General features: G+C 46.3%; 1 protein-coding gene across 2 annotated transcripts in view; it reads right to left on the bottom strand.

Annotated features, from left to right (window-relative positions):
• The window catches only part of CDO1 (cysteine dioxygenase type 1), a 52737-nt gene that overhangs the window by 30447 nt on the left and 4202 nt on the right, over positions 1 to 18088 (bottom strand). Inside the window, exon 1 of one of the 2 annotated variants that reach the window (XM_033929069.1) lies at positions 15002 to 15067. The exons of the other annotated variant lie outside the window; for it this stretch is intronic. The gene's annotated coding sequence lies outside the window, so the exon portion shown is untranslated. Of the gene's footprint in view, positions 1 to 15001; positions 15068 to 18088 lie in introns of those variants that run through there. 2 annotated transcript variants of the gene reach the window in all.

Genomic DNA, 18088 nt, shown 5'->3' with positions numbered 1-18088 from the left:
CTGTAAGACTTAAGCTCTGTCCTCATTTGAACAAGCCTCAAACACTTTCATAAGTGTTCGAGGCTTATGCAGTTAAGGCAAAGCTTGCAGGAATAGGACAGGGACCGAACTCGTGGGGACTGGATGGGGATATTAAAGATCCCGCGGGGACGGGGACAAATTTGTCTTAAAGTTACACACACCTTTGCTGCATTTGGACAACACAGCTATGTCAGATCTATGGCTAGTATAACTGTTGACATATACAAGTAAGGTATACTGATACTAGGTTATACTAATATTCTATAACAGAATCTGAGTAGGGCTCTCACCATGCAAAATTGGGATGCCTAAATGAAGATGTGGTAATAGTAGTAATTTCTTGATAAGCTGCCATTCAAATATCAGCGTTATAGCCGTGTAATGTTAAATAAATAAGTGAAGATAAGCACCTTAGCAAGCTTATTAACCACTTTCCCAACCAACACACTTCCCAAAGCTTGGAGCATAACCCAACCTATGACAATTTCTGTTTAAGACTTAGTCATGTTTGATATTTATTCAAACTGTGAATGCATAACAAACTCTAACCCCGCTCCCCCCTTTTTAAAAACTGTAGCATGGTTTTTAGTGCTGGACACAGCGGTAACAGCTCCGGCACGCATAGGAATTCTATGAGCGTCGGAGCTCTTACCACCGCAGCTGGCGCTAAAAACCATGCTACAGTTTTGTAAAAAGAAATGGGGGGGGGGGGGAAAGAGCACACAAGTAAGTAAAATAATGGATTTTAAGGATAGGAGGTGGCAAAGTGATTAGTGTAGTGGGCTGAAGAACATCTGATCAGTGTTCAAGGCAACTTAAGTGGGAAAGAGAGTCTCCTACCTGCTTAAATTGCATTCTTGAGTTCTGGCCGCCAATATTCACCAGCCTACATTGGAAGCTTGTGTGCTGTGCTGCTTGTTTGTAGCCTCTTAACTACTTGGGTCTTTTGTGACTTATGTTTTTATATTTAAAATAGCCATATTTACTGTATTTTTCTCTCCATAAGACGCACCTGACCATAAGATGCACCCACCTCTAGAGGAGGAAAAACCAAGAAAAAAATTCTGAACCAAATGGTGTGCCCTGTACCCTGTCCCCCCTCTAGTGGTCTAGTAGTAGGCCGGGACAGGGTACAGGGCACATCTAGTGGTGGGCACGTCTAATGGTAGGCAGCCCCAAGCCAGCCTGCCCCTAGCCAAACCAGCCAGCCAGCTCCAAGCCAACCAGCCAACCAACCCCAAATCAGCCAGCCAGCCCCAAGCCAGCCAGCCAGCTCCAGGCCAACCAGCCAGCCAGCTCCAGGCCAACCAGCCAGCCAGCCCCAAGCCAGCCAGCCAGCTCCAAGCCAACCAGCCAGCCCCAGGCAAGCCCCCCCGGTACCTTTTTTAATTCTGCCCAGCAGCTCCAGCCGGCTTCTCTCCCTCCCTGCCTGCTATGGCAGCCTTCACTTTTCCAGGCTCCTCATTTCCCGGCCAGTGGTGAAACAAAGCAACACGGACGTCAGGAACAAGCTTTATGCTCTCCCGCTCGGCCCTGTGCTGCTTTCTGAATGGCTGCCGTAAGTTCTCACGAGTCCCGCGAGAACCTACGGCAGCCATTCAGAAAGCAGCACGGGGCCAAGTGGGAGAGCATAAATCTTGTTCCTGACGTCCACGCTGCTGATCTGTTTCGCCGCTGGCCGGGAAATAAGATGAGGGCGCTGGACCACCAGGTAAGAAAGGGGGAACAGCGATGCCTGATGGATGGATGGGATTTAAAAAAAAAAAAGGTGGTGCAGCGGGCGGGTGGGTTTAGAAAGGTGGTGCAGCAGCGGCGGGCGGGTTTTACAATGGTACTGGGGGGAGGGTAACAAAATTTGTACCTTCGCTTCATAAGACGCACCGAGATTTCCACCCACTTTTGGGTGGGAAAAAAGTGCTTCTTATGGAACAAAAAATATGGTATATTTAAGGACCTTGCTGGGTCATTTGTATTTTATACATTATTTGGTTTTTATCTTGTGGGTTTCTTGTGACCGTATACACCCTTTGTGGATTGGTTTTAAGTTATTGGGATGCTTATTAAACTACAAACTGGTGCATCCGATCTTCTGTTCCACAATCTTTTTGTTCTTTTTGCTGCGCCAATATCCAGTGGCACTTAACTGGGCAGTGCTGCTGAATATCGGCTCTGACTGGCCATTTTGAAGTGGGCCAGTGAGGGGTGTTCCAAGGGTAGAGTCTGAGAGGAGTTGATAGCTATGTGGGTGCCAGTAATTTTCAGTGCCATTTCCCACATAGCTAAGCAACGAAATAGCAGCACATAAATAGCAGTAACTTTGGTTGCTTAGCTATGTGGATGCCAGCAACGAACATTGGCCAGCACCTGCATAGCTTTCAGTGGTGTCCTACATCTCAAACAATTGTTCCCCTCCTTCCTGAGCTCCCACCCCGCAAAGCCCACCACCATTAATACTTCCTCCCTGATTCCAACCCTCTCATTCTGATCCCCCAAGGCCCTGACAGCATAACATAAATTTCTCCTCCCCCTGATTTCCATCCCCTCCCTCTGATTCCATCCCCTCCCCACCCCATGTATGAGTAACATAGTAAATTACATCAGATAAAAACCTAAACGGTCCATCCATTCTGCCCTGTAATCACATGCATTACAATTTCATGATTAAATTAAAATGTCTCTTTAAGGTCCCTGGTGGTCGTGGGTCATTGGAGCAGGTCCCTATTGGCTGCTGCTTTAAAATGAGGCCCCTGCATCTAGCAGAAGTATTGTGGTACCCACTGCTAGAAGTCAGCCATCTATAAAAAATACTGACCACTGCTAGCTGAATATTGACAGATATGTTTCTTTCCTGCTTGTATTTCTCTTTGTGACCTTGAGCAAATCATGATTTCTTCTGTTCCCTCAAACGCTTAGGGCTTCTTCTATCAAACTGCGCTAGCACTTTGTAGTGCAGTGAGCTGCGCTGAATGGCCTGTGCTACTCCCGACACTCATAGAGTTCCTATGAACGTTGGGAGCCGTGCGGGCCATTCAGCGCGGCTCTCTGCGCTAAAAACTGCTAGCGCAGTTTGACAGAAGAGGCCCTTACTTACACTGTAAACCTTTTAGGACAAGGACTAGTATGCAATTTGATATCAAGCACCCTGGTAAAGATGCAGCATACACAAGTGAATAAAATACAGTTTTCAATAAGCTTGCAATAAAGTAGGATATCAAGAAAGGTGTGTGTGATTATCTCAGTTATACTTTATGGGGCCTATTGCGCAAGCCTTCTATGAACAAATAAGAATATATTGTTGGTCACATGTCTGTTGAGAAAAGATGAGTGAGACTTTCCTAACTAGTATATGATTGTTGTACAATGCTGTTAAATGTATGTATTTCTGATTCTGTATCATGTTAGTCTTACTGGGATTCACGTTTCTATGTCCAAGTTTACCTCATTGATTGCATTTATGCCCACTGTTATAGAATATGCCCAAACCACCCCTAAGGCACTGGGATTTACACCAGGCTTTAGTTGGTATAAATTATTGTGTCTAAATTTAGTCATGAGACCCCACGCTCAGTGGTGTAGCTAGGGCAAGAGACGCCAGGGGCATTGGCACCCCTCTCCGCCCTCTTCCCCGCTCCCTCCCCACCCCATCTTGCTGTGCGTGCGTCCTTTCTCTTTCCCTGTACCTCTTTAATGTTCAATCCCAACCTGCTGCTCGCACCGGCGTCGGCTCTTCCTCTGTCATCACTTCCTTGGTGCGGGTCCAGGAAGTGACATCATAGGAAGAGCCGATGCTGACCCAAGCATCAGATTGGTGTTGCTGCTCACACCGCGATCGTGAAAGAGGTGCAAGGGAAGGGGGGCGCATGCGGGCGGTAGTGTGGGGGAGGGGGCAGGGAAGGAGCAGGGGTGGTGGAGAGGAGGATGGGTGCCAGTGCTCCCACTAAGATAGTGCCCGGGGCAGACCGCCTCCCCCCCACTATGCCACTGCCCACACTATTCTGTTGATAAGAATATGTTGAAACCCTCAGCTCAGTGTGCAACGGCAGCTAAAAAGGCAAATAGAATTATCAGGAAAGGAATTAAAAACAAAGATGAAACTGCTAGGCCTTTGTATTGCTCTATGATGCAGCCATACCTCGAATACTGTGTGCAATTCTGGTCACGGCATTTTCGGTAGGACGTTTTGAGAAAAATGTCCAAAAATCAGGTGGAGAAAATGTCCATTTTGAACCTGCAAGACGTCTAACTTTTGTTTTTTTGGGGTTTTTTTTTTTCCGAAAATGTCCTATTTTTGGATGCCTAACTTTTTTGACCATTTTTTAACACAAAAGCATCTAAATTCTAAGCCATTTAGACATAGGCAGGGCCGCCATTTATACTACACTGGCCACACAGACATGCCAGCAGAGCAGTGGGACACATTAGAGGGCACTGCTGTGAACTTCACATAAAGAGTGTCAGGTACACATTTAATCATAACCCCCTTATAACATATGGTGAGCCCTCCAAAACTCCCCCAAAACCTACTATACCCACCTGTCTACCACCCCCTTATGGCTCCAGGTGGCACCTATATGGCAGTTTAGTAGGATTTTAGTGGGCTTACATTTTCTACCATAAATGTAGTGGTTAGTGTGGGATATGGGCCTGGGTCCCCCGCTCTATGGTTCACTAAACTGCCCATCTGGTTACTCCAGACTCCTGTTTGCTGCTCTACTAGGCGGAAAAACCCAAAGAGTAGCAATATTTCATGTTACCAATCCAGGGCAAGCAGTGGCTTCCGATAATCGCCAGGATCCACTATAAATGCGCCTGTTTAACTTTCAAAATCCTATATGGTATCCTCCCTCCCTTTATCCCTCTTTCTTGGAATTCCTCAAACCCTAATACCACCAGATCCTCCCACAAATTAAAACTATCCTTCCCCTCGCTAAAAGGCATTTTCCACACAGGAAAGCTAAGGACTTCCCTCCACTTCAAAATCACTGAGCTCTGGAACAACCTTACTTCCCCTCTTCGGAACTTGAGCTCTCTCCAAGTTTTCTGCAAACATCTGAAAACCTGGCTTTTCTCAAAAAATGTACGTCTCCCTCCAATTTAGGAATCAAGGAAACTCTTATATCTTGGCATCCCAAGTCCTCTAAATTTTCTTCACACTTCTTCCTCTAACCCTCTGTTGTAGTTCCTTCCTATTTCTCCTACTGTAAACTGCGTCAAGCTCTACGAACGTGGAGATGATGCGGTATACAAACCTAAGGATTAGATTAGATTAGATTAGGTGCTGTTGTTCTAGAGACAGGTATGTACTGTCTCTTTCATATCTTTGGGGGTGGGAGGGGGGCAAATGACCACTGGGAAAGTGTGGGGAGTTCATTACTTAATCCCTATGGGGTCATCTGATCAGCTTGGGCACCTTTTTCACACTTAGATGCTTTTAAGGCAGGTCTAGCTCTAGACTAGAGAATGACATAGTAACAGAATTCATCATTGTTCCCGTCCCCGCGGATAACCGCAGGAAACCATCCTGTGTCATTCTTTAGTGCCAATCTCAACCTCAGTTCTTCTACACCAGCATTCTTCAATGCAAGACTTTGCCCATTCATACTCTTGATTATTCCCTCTCTCCTTAAAGAATGACATGGGGGTGGTTTCCCACAGTTATCTGCGGGACGGGAACGATGATGAATTCTGTCACCATGCCATTCTCTATTCTGGATGTCTAAGTTGCATTGTGATGTTTTATTATTGCAAAACGTCCAAGTGCTAAGCTCGCCCAAAGCCCACCAATAATATACCTCCAACATGCCCACTTGATCAATGGACAAGAAGCCTAGCAAGACATCCAGAAAGTCGGTTTTGAAAATCAGCACTTGGACATTTTGGTGAGAAAAATTATGTGAATCATTTGTTTACTCTTTACGGGAATGTGGTGAAAGCAGTTAGCTTAGCAGAGTTTAAAAAAGGTTTGGATAATTTCTTAAAAGAGAAGTTTACAAGTCATTATTAAGATGCCTTGGGGAAATCCACTGCTTATTCCTAGGAGACGCAGCATAAAATATGTTCTTCTCCTTGGGATCTTGCCAGATACATGTGACCTGGGTTGGCCACTGTTGGAAACAAGATACTGGGCTTGATGGATCTTTGGTCTGTCCCAATATGACAATTCTTATAAGAAGATAAGAATAACCTTACTGGGTCAGACCAATGGTCCATGTAGCCCAGTAGCCCATCCTCACAGTGGCCAGTCCAGGTCACTAGTACCTGGAAAAACCCAAAGAGTAGCAATATTTCATGTTACCAATCCAGGGCAAGCAGTGGCTTCCTCCATGTCTGTATCAACTGTGCCTAACTTTAAGAACATAAGAATTGCCGCTGCTGGGTCAGACCAGTGGTCCATCGTGCCCAGAAGTCTGCTCATGCAGTTTATAGAACAGCTTGTTTTCTTTCCAGGCTGATTTTTTTTTTAAATGTCATACACAGAATTTCCCCCCATTATTCAACGTGTTGACTCTTTTCGGTACTTGGGTACCACTCTTTCCCCCAAATATCTACTGTGTAGCACTGATTTTCATATTCTCCATCAGATATGTTCAGACAATATTTCCATCATGATGCCTTCCACTCCCTCATTTTGACCCTATTGATTACCAGACCTGACTATTGCCGTAGAGGGGCATCATAAAAAAAAGTCTAAGTCCGTTTTGGGCCTAGGGCTCTAGTTGCCCAAAGTCAGCACCGTCTAAAGTCCATTCTTGAAAAATATGTCCAAATTATTATTATTTTTTTAATCATCTGCTTATTCGTTCAGCCGTTTGTTGCCAAGTTGTCTATCTTTATACGACATTCTCGACCAAAAATTTGTTCAAGTCCCAAATGCCCAGAACAAGACCTTTTGGATGTGGGAGAGGCCAGCAACATGATGGACTAGACACCCAATCATGTCAAAAGAGCAGTGGGGCACCTTACAGGGCACTGCTGTGAACTTCACAAAAAGGGTGCCACAAAAACATCTCACCACAACTCCCTTGCAGGTCATGGTGAGCCCCCCAAAACCCACTATACCCACCTGTCTACAACCCCAAAAGCCCTTAAGGCTGCAGGGGGCACCTATAAGGCAGTACAGTGGGGTTTTGGGAGTTTTTGGTGGGCTCGTATTTTCCACCATGAATAGAGTGGTTAGAGTGGCTTATGGGCATAGGTCCTCCTCTCTATGGTTCACTAGCCCACCCCCCAGACTACTTAAGCCTCTGTGCAGCTGTACGAGGCTTTCCTATGCCAGGTGCTGATGTTTCGGAGGCAGGTATGCACATTTTTATTCCGATTTTTATGGCGGTGTGAGTGGGGTCAGTGATTACTGGGGGAGTGTGTGGGGGTTTGTACTTTGTATTTGCAGTGGTTATCTGGTCACTTAGGATACCTTCTGTGCACTTATACCTGTTTTTAGATCGCCTAAGTCACAACATATAAGTTCCGTCCAGACAGTGTCGTTAAACTTTTGATTATCCCTGCAGGATGACTAAGTCTAGATTGGCCCACATCCCGCCCACCTCCTGCCCTAACCACTCCTCCAAAAATGCCTCTTTGAGCTCTGGGTGCACAGCAGCATTCAGAGGCCTAAAAAATCTCTGGATTTGTCTAAAATCCCGCTTCAATTATCAACACTTGGACGACCTGTCTTTTAGGTTGTCTAAGTGCCGATTTGGGCAGGTTTTTAGACCTATCTCCATTTCGATTATGAACCTCATATTGTCTACCTGGTTTGCTCTTGTATGAATTTTAAAATGTTGCAGACTCTTCATAATACTGCCATTGAACTCCCATGCCATGGCTGAAAATATGATCATATCTCCCCTTCAGAAGCATCGCTGGCTTCCAGTTGAACAATGCATATAATTCATACTCATTCTTAAGGCTCTCAGGATAGGGATAGGACTCCCTCTTTATCTCTCAGTTCTCGCTAATCCAAACTCACCGGCCTGCTTACTCCATTCAATAAATGATCACTGCTAAGTCCAACATATCCAACTATGTTCAACATGAGTCAACTAGGCATCATGCTAGAGAATGACACAGGGATACTTAAGTGTTCGAGGCTTGTGCAGATGAGGTCAGAGCTTACAGGGATGGGGCAGGTGCAGAGACAGAATTCACAGCTACTGGACAGGAATGGAGAGAAATCCAATGGAGATGGGGACAAATTTGTCCCCGTGTCATTCTCTACCTCATGCCTTCTTTTTTGCTTCTCCTTTCTGGTGGAATTCCATTTGAACTAAATTATCCTTTAAAAATTTTTAATCTGCTTTAAAAGCCTGATTCATCCTACAATACTACCAATGCCAGTTCCCACCCTTCTTTTTTTCTCTTCTTTTCATTTCTATCCCTCTACACTTATCTTTCCTCCACAGTATTACTTTTTAACCCTTTTAGTCTAAGTCTCGAATGTTTCTGAGCAAATGTGATTCTTTTCTATCCAAATACTGTAGTTCTTTTACATTTTAATTTTTGTTTTAAGACCTGGATTGTAAAATTCTTTGATCTCTGCTAGTTAGCAAAGGCGGCATAGCAAATTTTAAATAAAATATAAATTACTGCTGTGTTAAAACCATGGTGATAGAATCTATGACTCAGCACTAAACGTGAACTTTTCTGTCAGTGCCTGAGCAGTGATTGGCTCAGGCACTGACAGGAAAGCTGGCATTTAAAAATAACCCACACATCGGCCCCTTACCCCTAATCTGACACCTCTTCCCGCCACCACCATACATAGCCTTGGTTTCTAGTGTCATCCACCCAGCCTCCACATGACCAACCACCTCCTCTTCCGACCCAACCAGACAACCCTTCCCTCCCCTCCCCAATATTAAATAAAAAGATTCCCAGGTGATCTAATGGCACCCAGGCCCCCTCTTTCACACACAAATCCCTGGCAGTCTAGTGGTCTTCTCCCTCTAACCTCCACCCAAAGTCCCACAAAATACTCTCTGGTAGTTTAGTACTCTGGTAGTTTAGTGACCCAACCCCAAGCTCCCACCCCAAAGCCTCATATCTGGAACAAGGTGCTGCTACCTCTGGGTACCAACTGTAAAACTGTTACTTTGTCCTGCACAGTGCATCCTGAATGCACCAGGTGGGGCCTGTTTACCTTATAAAGGAGAATTTCCTTATATTGTAGACATGCCTTGCCCAGTACATCCCAAATGCACTGTAGGATGGAACATTGCCATTTAACAGATGGTGGTGCTGGAAGGAAGAAGCAAATGGGCATCATTTCAGGTACAACATTGGTGGGGCTTTGGGATTGGGGCTGCAGGGTGGGACATGACTACCAGGGAGATTTTTGTGCACTTTGGGGTAAGGGAGAAGACTACTAGACTACCAGGGATTTGTGCAGCAAGGATAGGGGCCTGGGAACCATTAGACCGCCGGGGAATCTTTTTATTTACTATCAAGTAGAAGGCAGGGCCGGGATGGGCTGGGGATAATTCAGAAAGCAGTTCAGGGCAGGGTAGTCAAGGTGGAGAGAGAGAAGGGGTGCCATTGAACACCATTTCTTCTCAACCATCCCTTCTATACTGCCCTGGACCTGGTGAGAAGTTTCATATACTAAATGTACATGAGAAACTTTTTTTTTTTTTTACCCTGCAGCATTATTAATGACTGCATTAGCACAAATTTATGTGGTCTGTGGTAATGGCTTCAGCCTGAGTTAATACCTACACTGAAACCTTTTGAGCCTAGTTCAGCTTGTAAAACTCAAGGTAAAACCATGCTAATGCTTTGTTCATTGGCCCCCGAGTAAGGCCCGGGAACCAGATTGATGCCAAGGGCATTGGGTGACCAAGGGGGAGAGTGTGACGCAGTGGTTAAAGCTACAACCTCAGCACTCTGAGGTTGTGGGTTCAAACCCACATTGCTCCTTGTGACCCCGGGCAAGTCACTTAATCCCCCCCCATTGCCCCAGGTATATTAGATAGATTGTGAGCCCACCAGGACAGACAGGGAAAAATGCTTGAGTACCTGAATAAATTCATGGAAACCATTCTGAGCTCCCTTGGGAGAGCAGTATAGAAAATTGAATTAAAAAAAGCTTTCAGTTTATACCCTCCCCACTCATTTAACTTTCAGACCCCTAATTGCCTTCCCTACAAGACATTTTGCTTTTAAATATTATGCACACACAAATTATACGAGCAATTTCCCAAAGTAATTTACCCTGATATATGAATATTTGGAAATTAACCACTCTCCCTGCATTTATGATTCCTCGAGTTTGTCTGGCTGTCAGGATTTATTATTTTACTTTGACTACAGTTGTTCTTTGCTGCTGCCAGAAGCTGCTGCCCTAGGCAGCTCCTAGTCTTGCCTAATGGTTGGGCTAACCCTGGTCTGTCTTCTTCTGCTGAATCCCCGTGATTACAAAATAACAATACTGTACAGTGATTTGGATTAAGAGTTACAAAAATATCAACATTCTTGTTTTCAATCAATCAACTTAAAAACCAGACAAGAAAAGGGCAACTTGTGGTTTGCACTGCTAGTTGCCTAAAAGGAGCCAGATGACAGCACTATGTCAAAAGGAAGAGAGATGAATACAGTCCCTATTCTTTGTATGGACTTACATAGCAAATGACAGCAGGTAAAGATCCGCATGGTCCATCCACACATGATCTTCAACTCTCTTTTGCATTATTCAGAACTCAGCCATCCGCCTCATTTTTGGTTTAAAGAAAACAGACCATGATTTGTTGTTATTATAAACTATTGCATTGGTTGCCAGTGGAGGCAAGAATTATTATTTTCAAATTTGCTTGCATCTGTTTCAAAACTTTAACTGGTTTGGCTCCAATGTATCTTTCCTCTCACTTTGAACTGGCCTGCACCACTAAGGGCTCCTTTTACGAAGCTGCGATAGCGTTTTTAGCTCATGCAGGATTTTAGTGCATGCTAAACCTGCGCAACGCGGCTAGAACTAATGCCAGCTCAATGCTGGCGTTAAGGTTTACCGCGTGCGGCAATTCAGCGCACGCTAAAACCGCTATTGCAGTTTAGTAAAAGGTGCCCTAATTGTACTCGGAGATTTCATTTATTTGCTTTTCCTGCATCGCCTCCTCAATATGTTATTATTATTGGCTATTAAGAACATACTGCATTCCTGGAAGAATTTATCCAATGTAGAATTCATGGTCTGGTGGAACATTGCATGCACCACTACCAAATTTGAAATGCAATCGCAGGAAAACACCAATCCACTGGTGCATTTCTTATAATCTGGAGCCCTGTACAAAATTACTGCGTTTTGGACCATTGACATACAGTAATTTAGAACATATTACTTAAGACATATAATGATCACTTTTTGTTGGATCAAATGATGCTCGTTGCGTGTACTCCTTCATGTTCACAAATATTTCTCCTGATAATGTGTGTGCTGACTGTTCTATGTATTACTTCATGTATGTTATTACATAATCATATGTATATATTACCATGATTTGTACAGTTAATTGGTAAGTTTGTTAATTTATATCATCATAATATTAATAAAATCTATTATATAAAAAAAATCTTGCCTCTATAAGAGATTCTTAGATAGGACACTCTCCTTTCAAGCTGGTAAAATGAACACTTGGCTCAGCTAAATAATCTCAAAAGCTTCTGCCTATCAATCTTTTAGGAAATCAGTAAAGACCTTTCTTTTTGACAAATTTGTTAATTCATAATCTTCTCCTGTACTTATTTGCTACTTGTACTTTACTGGTTGTCAGTTGTCTCTTTATTGTGAACCGCTTAAAACTGTTATGGTATTGCAGTATATCAAAATAAAGTTGTTATTATTATTACTAGTATTTTAGCCCGTTACATTAACGGGTGCTAGAGTAGATGTCTGTCTGGTTGGTTTTTTTAAAATTTGTTTCTCTCCTTGGACGCTGTCTGTCTGTCATTCTTTCTGTCTGTGTCTCTCCCTGGCCCCCTGTCTCTCTATCTTTATTTCTAACTCTATCCTCTTCCCTCAATCCTGCATGTGCCCTTTTTTCTTTCTCCTCTCCACTTCCTTCCAACGTCTGCTCCCCCTGTCCCCCACACTTCCATTCAGGCCCTGATTCTCCAAAAGTGCATCCCGATTTTAGGCAGCTGTAGACGTCCTACAGCTGTCTAATCAGCCAATCGGGATGCACGTTTTTTTTAAAAAAAATGCTCCCCAGGCAGGCCTGAAGGCACCTCCGGGAGCCTAGGGAGACCCGCAAGATTCCTAAGCTCGCCTACAGGCCTTAGGCGAACTTAGGCGGCCCTACGCGTCTCCCTAGTAGAGGAAGAGACGCTTAAAATGTAGGCCAGCAAAATGCTGGTCTACATTGTAAGTAGACGCGGCCGCTATACTGATCGCGGCAAGGGATCTCCCTGCTGCAATAAAGTATAGCGGCCGCCTGTCCCATCACCGACAGGAGGATGCCTAACTCCTCCTGTCGGAACCCCGAACCCCGGAACCCCCTCCCCCCCAAACTCGTAATCGCCGACAGGAGGATGCCCAACTCCTCCTGTCGGAACCCCGGAACCCCCTCCCCCCCCAAACTCGTAATCGCCGACAGGAGGATGCCCAACTCCTCCTGTCGGAACCCCGGAACCTCCTGTCGGAACCTCGTAGAAATGAGACGGCACGCCCCTTCCCGGCCCATCCCCGCTAAATCTAAGGACTGATTGGCCCAGGCTGTAGAAGCCTGGACCAATCAGGCCTTAGGCATAGCGGGTCCGCCCATCCCCACTAATCCTAAGGCCTGATTGGCCAAGGTGCCTAGCCTGGGCCAATCAGGCCTTAGATTTAGCGGGGATGGGCCGGGAAGGGGCGTGCTGTCTCATTTCCACGAGGCAGACCCGTCGGCTGGACGGCAGCAAGACCCGTCCAGCTGACCAACATTGAAAGGTTAGTTGGGGGAGGGAGATTAGTTGGGGCGGGGGGTCGTTGGGCTTTCCGGCAGGAGGAGTTGTGCATCCTCCTGTCGGCGATTACGAGTTTGGGGGGGAGGGGGTTCCGGGGTTCCGACAGGAGGAGTTGGGCATCCTCCTGTCGATGATTACGAGTTTGGGGGGGAGGGGGTTCCGGGGTTCCGACAGGAGGAGTTGGGCATCCTCCTGTCGGCGATTACGAGTTTGGGTGGGAGGGGGTCCCGGGGTTCCAACAGGAGGAGTTGGGCATCCTCCTGTCGGCGATTACGAGTTTGGGGGGGGAGGTGGTTCCGGGGTTCCGACAGGAGGAGTTGGGCATCCTCCTGTCGGCGATTACGAGTTTGGGGGGGAGGGGGGTCCGGGGTTCTGACAGGAGGAGTTGAGCATCCTCCTGTTGGCGATTACGAGTTTGGGGGGGAGGGGGCTCGGGGTTCCGACAGGAGGAGTTAGGCATTCTCCTGTCAGTGATGGGACAGGCGGCCGCAACAACCGCGGCCACTATACATATTGCAGCAGGGAGATCCCTTGTTGCCATAAGTATAGCGGCCGCGTCTAATTTAACCCGATTCTCTAAAGACGCCGGTTACAGAATCGGCGTTTAGTATAGGACGCCTCTCCTGGGCGGCCTGCCTGGGGAGCATTTTTTTTTTTTTTTAAACGTGCATCCCGATTGGCTGATTAGACAGCTGTAGGACTTCTACAGCTGCCTAAAATCGGGACGCACTTTTGGAGAATCAGGGCTTTAGTGTCTGTCTCCCTCTCTCTACCCCTTCCATCTACTGTTCACCCTCTGTCTTGCCCCTTCCATTCACTGCTCTCTCTTCTTTTTCCATCCAGTGTCCGCCCTCTCTCTCTCTCTCTCTCTCTCTGTTTCATATGGCATCTCCTCCTTTCTTTTCCCCTTCCTTTTCCCTTGGTCTGGCATACCTTCCTCCTTCCCTCCATGCCCTGCCATGTCTTCTTCCCTCCAAGCCATTCTCTCCCCCTCTGCTCCCTTTCCTCCTTGAACTTCATGGGGCAGCAGCAACATTCACAATTCATTGCTTTTGCCGGCTTCAGGTCTTCCTCTCTGGCGGGTCCTTAGGCAGGACCCGCCAGAGAGGAACCTGAAGCCGGCAACAGCAGCGAATTGTAAACGCTGCTGCTGTCTCAAGCACCTGTGGCAGACGCTTCTCTACCCTCCCAGCCCAACCCCCGGTGACTCTCTTATGTCTCCCTCCCATGCGACATGATCTTAACAAACCTCCCTCCAGCGTTGGCAGCCGCAGCACGCTAAACAGGCTGCTTCGCAGCTTTCTCCTGCAGTTGAATCCCTCTGTCGCGTCACTGATGACGTCACCAGCAGGAGATTCACCGGCAGGAGAAAGCCGCGAAGCAGCCTATTTAGCGTGCTGCGGCTGCCAATGCTGGAGGGAGGTTTGTGCCGGTATGTGGCTGTGAGTTTGGGCGATTTCGGGCCTCCTATGACCCCCGTCTTTGTAGAACAGGGAATCCAGCGCTGGCAGCGAGTCCTGCCGGCGAGTGTAGGTAGTTGAAAGGCTGGGGACTCGCGCATGCGCACTCCTGCGGCCACAGACCTACGGATCATGGAAGCACGCAGATAGGAGTGCGCATGCGTGGATAGGGTTTTATTATATAGTATTTACAGGACACAGACCTTGGATGTCTGCCTGACATTGGCCTTAGTTCCCAGCTGCCAGAGTTGCCAACTTGTAGCTCTGATTTCCATGGGAAACTCGGGAAAATTTGAGCTAGAAGTCCATGTGATTGAGTAAAACCAGGAAGAGATAAACATTGCTATGACATTAAGTCAGGTGGCAACTCTAATCATAAATGAAATATGATCCTTCCATAATTAAATTGCTGTTTTGCCATGCACCCTGTGAAATGCCCTGTAGAAAAAGTTATCTAACAAGTAATGCCTCAAGTACAGCTTACAGTAATCAAAAGAAAGAAAAACACTTTTATTTGATTCAATTAAGCTGCTTTGCCTTTGCTAATCTTCCCTCTCTATTCTAAGGCCCCGATGTCCTTAACTTACTGTTAAAATCTTGTGGATCATTGTAGTGCCAGTAAATTTTCCTATTTCAAAAAGACGAGCAATGCTGCAAAAACTTCACAGGAAAATGAGCTCCACAGAGGTCCATGGAAATTCCATCACATCAGTCGTTGGAGGAAGCGACTGACACATGCGCAGAACAAGGCATAAATGTACACACGTGCCAGGAAATGCTATGTCGTAGGCATGCACGAGCATCAATCATAGGCATGCTTTATTGTAGTGCATCATGGGTACACGTCATAAGCATCCGTTGATTCCATAGGCAGAGGGAAGTGGCAGAGTACTACCATGCAAATACTTTTTCCTACACTGCTTGTGTGAGACATATATTCTGGTCCTGGTTTGTTTGTTTTTTAAACTTCTACCTCTCATGCAATCAGCAGCCCAAGCCTGCCAGTGTACACTTTTGGACTTTTGACACATGAGACGTATCTTTAACACATTACCGGCATCTCCAGACTAGAGAGCTGCACAGGAACAGGGATGATGGGAATCCGGCGGAAGCTAGGGGGATCCTGCGGGGTTCCCCCTCGGGTCACGGAGAGCCCGTGGGGATCCCATAGGGTTGGAGGCACCTTGAGGGGCTCCAATAACTGTGCGCCTCCTTTTCCTGCCCTCCAGCCACATTCGCCCCTCCACCAAGCAGCGTGCAGCACTCCAAGCATGCCGTCAGTAGCTGACCCAGAAAGCTTCCCTCCAACATCAGAGCTAATGTCAGAGAGGAGGCTTCTGGGTCAGCCACGTGCAGGGCCTGTGGCCCTGCGAAGAAGTGCGGCTGGAAGGCAGGAAGGAGGCGGCTGACCTGGACAGCTCCAGTATAGTCTTGAAGGAGGGGGGCACGTGTGGGAAAACAAAACATATTGGGAAAACAAAACATGTGTGCGCATTGGACCAAGGAAGAGAGAGAGGGGGCATGGACTTGGGATAGAGGAGGGCATGCGTTGGGACATGGGAAGGGACACAAACTTGGGACAAAGGCTGGAAGGAGGGAGGGGGCACAAATTAGGACACAGAAGGAAGGGAGGGGCATGAACTTCGGACAGAAAAGGGAGAGAGGAAGGGGGCATGAAGGAAGGGAAAGATGCTGAGGTGGAGGTGGAACTAGAAAGGGAGAATTTTGGGGCATGAGTGGGTGAGTGAGAGTGAAAGAGAGATGGTACACACGGGGAATGGAAGAAAGAGGATAATGTTTGGGCATAGGGAGGAAGAGGAATGAGGTGCAAATGCATGGGCAAGAGAAAGATGGATGTGGTGGAGAGGGAACAGTTGGACAGATTGAAAGGGATATAAGAGGGAGGAATGTTGGACATAGTGGTGCAGGGAATGGAGGGAGAGATGTGGCATGATGCTGGGGAGGGGTGATAGAGGAGAAATGTTAGGCACGGGGATATACCCTTCTCCTCCACTGCCAATTCCAGACTTCATTCCTTTCATCTAGCTGCCCCCTTTGCCTGGAATAAATTACCTGAGTTTGTCGCCAAGCCCCTTCCTTTACCTTGTTTAAAAGCAGACTGAAAACTCACCTTTTTGATATAGCCTTCAATCCTTAACCCTACTCCTCTGTTCACCGTTCCCCTTAACTGTATTCATGGCATCTTGTTTGTCTGTTTAAATTGTAAGCTCTGTTTTCGTCTTCTTTGTGACTCTATACTGCTCTGCGTACGTCTGGTAGCACTAAAGAAATAATTAATAGTAGTAGCAGTAGGGGTGAAAGATGCTGCACATGATCCGGGGGACAAGAGAGGGAGAAATGTTGGATATGGCAGTAGAGGGGGTGGGAGAGATGCACCCTGGATTCCTCTCTCTCTTTCCCCACTTCCTAAAAAACTCTGTTTACACAATATCTTAATGGCTTACCTACTGAACGGACAAATTGATAGCACTTTAACATTCTCTTTTTCATGTTCGCATCTTTTTATGTATTCTGGTCTTAATTATTTGTGAACCAAGTTGAGCTCTGTTAGGAGATGACCCGGTATATAAACCGAAGACTAGGCTAGACTAGGGGCTCCTTTTACAAAGGCGTGCTAGCAGTTTTAACGCACGCTTAGCGCGCGCTAAAATGCCATGCGCACTAGCTGCTACCGCCTCCTCTTGAGCAGGCAGTAGTTTTTAATCCAGTGCATGCGCTAAAAACTCTAGCGCACCTTTGTAAAAGGAGTCCTAGATGTTGGACAGTGAGAGGGAGACTTGTTGCATATGGGGGTGGAAGAGGGAAAAAGAGGGAGATTGATCCAGGACAGAAGAGAGAGAGAGGATGCTGTACAATAGGAGAAAGGGAAGAGAGAGAGGGAGAAATGCTGGACCATGATAGGAAGAACCAATGGATAACAACAGAAGAATTTGCAGAAGACGGGAAAGTGGGAAAAATGAGAAACTGGAACCAACTTGATGGGAAAAAAAAAAATCTCCAGGCAACAAAGTTAAAAAAGGAATTTATTGACTGAAATATGTTAGCTTTGGGAAATGTATATAGCAGATGTCTTTGTATTGTGTTCAGAAGAAAAGGAAATGCATTTCTGGTTTTATTTCTCCAGTACTGAAGTACTTGCTGACCCTTGCTGTGGCTGGTGGGGATCCCCAAGTACTGCCAGCTGAGGACCTCCTCCAAAGACAACCAGAACTCCTCTCCACCAAGCGCAGCAGTCGCTTGCAACATCCATGAGCCACTGAGGTGCCAGCATCTGTGGCTCAGGGACGCTACTGCTGCCTGTCATAGCCTGGGAGTCTTTACCAGCTGGAGTAATTATATTTTATATTTACATTAGAGGCTCTGGCAGAGACCCGTTTACAAAGTATGTATTCTTCTCAATTAATATTTCCAAATTAATAAAGTGTCTTTGCTTATTTGTAAATGGGTCTCTACCAGAGCCTTTAATTCAGTAGCATAAATAAATGAAATAACTACTTCTGAAGTTTATAGGGACGTGTGGGACGGATTCAATTCCTTACGGGGAAGAGCAGGGACAGATTTGATTCCAGCGGGGACAGGCTTGATTTCTGTTCCTGCGCAACTCTCTACTACAGACCTGCTGGTAAATTTTGGAGCTTTAAAAGTGAGCGCTT

Source organism: Geotrypetes seraphini, chromosome 1 (assembly GCF_902459505.1).
Source record: "Geotrypetes seraphini chromosome 1, aGeoSer1.1, whole genome shotgun sequence".
Classification (NCBI taxonomy): domain Eukaryota; kingdom Metazoa; phylum Chordata; class Amphibia; order Gymnophiona; family Dermophiidae; genus Geotrypetes; species Geotrypetes seraphini.
The sequence above is the reverse complement of the archived record's forward strand: the minus strand, read 5'-3'. Positions and strand labels throughout refer to the sequence as shown.